Genomic DNA, 1,327 nt, shown 5'->3' with positions numbered 1-1,327 from the left:
CTTCAGTTGTATTCATTCCTGGTCTATCCTGGATTCTAAGCAGCTGCTGGCTGAAGCAGTTCCTGTCACGAAGCGCCACCTACTATACCCACACAGTACCTAATATATTTCTTTTTAACTTAAATTTTCACCTAAACAGTCACAAATTTGCGCAGTGCAAAACCACAAAAATTTACGCCAACCACAGGTGAACTCTGCATTAGGGTTAACCTATTTAAACTGCTAATTGTGGCTTTTGACTTTCGTATTTCCCTTAGCTATTTGTCTACTCTGCTGACTCCAACTCTTGTTCATGCAATGGTAGAAGTTTAGTATAAAGAAAATGGTGGCAAAGTATATAATAGACACTATATAACCAATGTGTACATGCTGATCCAGGTATGCATATACAAACCCTACACTGAGACACAGCAGGTATCTGCACCAGCCAATGATTGACAGCTTATGGTTTAAGTGTCCAAGCAGATGTAAGGTAGACAGCAAGCAAGACTGGTAAGCATCCAAGCAGTGGTCAGGGAAGACAGTAGTCACAAAGATCCACTATATTGTGCAGACAGATGTGAAAATACCGACCATTGACTTGGTCAGTATCCCAAGAACTTTTAGGTAAGTAATGTAACCGTCCCCCCTTAACACCTAAACATACCCTGGAGTCTAACCCTAAGCGCTCCCTTGCCCGCAGCCTAACCATCCACCCCCATACACTGCTTGGCGTCTATGTTTCTGTCCCAATTGGGAACGACATATTGGACAGTGTGTGCCTGATTTGTGCAGGTGGCATCTTCTGATCAACCCTGCTGCATGGTCACCCAGAGGATGATGCCATGGTGCTTAATGCAACCTGGCATGCTAGACCGCACCATTGACCCCTGCATTGTCCGGCAACCTTCTGATCAGCTGGCTGATGTGTAGCCTTATTTTCTGACCAGTTTTGCCACCAGGGCCCATTCCCCACACTAACTGCAATCACTCTCATGTCATGTTTAAAGATTTCTACCTGAAAACGGAATAACTACTGAACAAGTTAGTAGACTCACTTGTTTTGGTGCGTGGACTATTTTTGAGAAATACTGTTGCAGGCAACACTCCTTGCCAGAAGTTTTGCTATGTCTGCCAATATTTTGGTTATCCACTACTAAAAGAAATAGCTTTTTAAAATGTACCACCATCTATCTGGATAGTTGTTGATACAAAAGAAAGTGTTATCTATCATAATCTTACGGAAGTTAATGGGTGCTATCATGGTGGTGTATGGGTAAAGGGTTCGGATAATTACATGTTCCTGATACCCGTGTTAAGTCCTGAGATCCTGATTCTCAGCTACCAA

Source organism: Crinia signifera, chromosome 2 (genome assembly GCF_055691185.1).
Source record: "Crinia signifera chromosome 2, ASM5569118v1, whole genome shotgun sequence".
Classification (NCBI taxonomy): Eukaryota; Metazoa; Chordata; class Amphibia; order Anura; family Myobatrachidae; genus Crinia; species Crinia signifera.
This window is presented reverse-complemented; position numbering follows the sequence as displayed.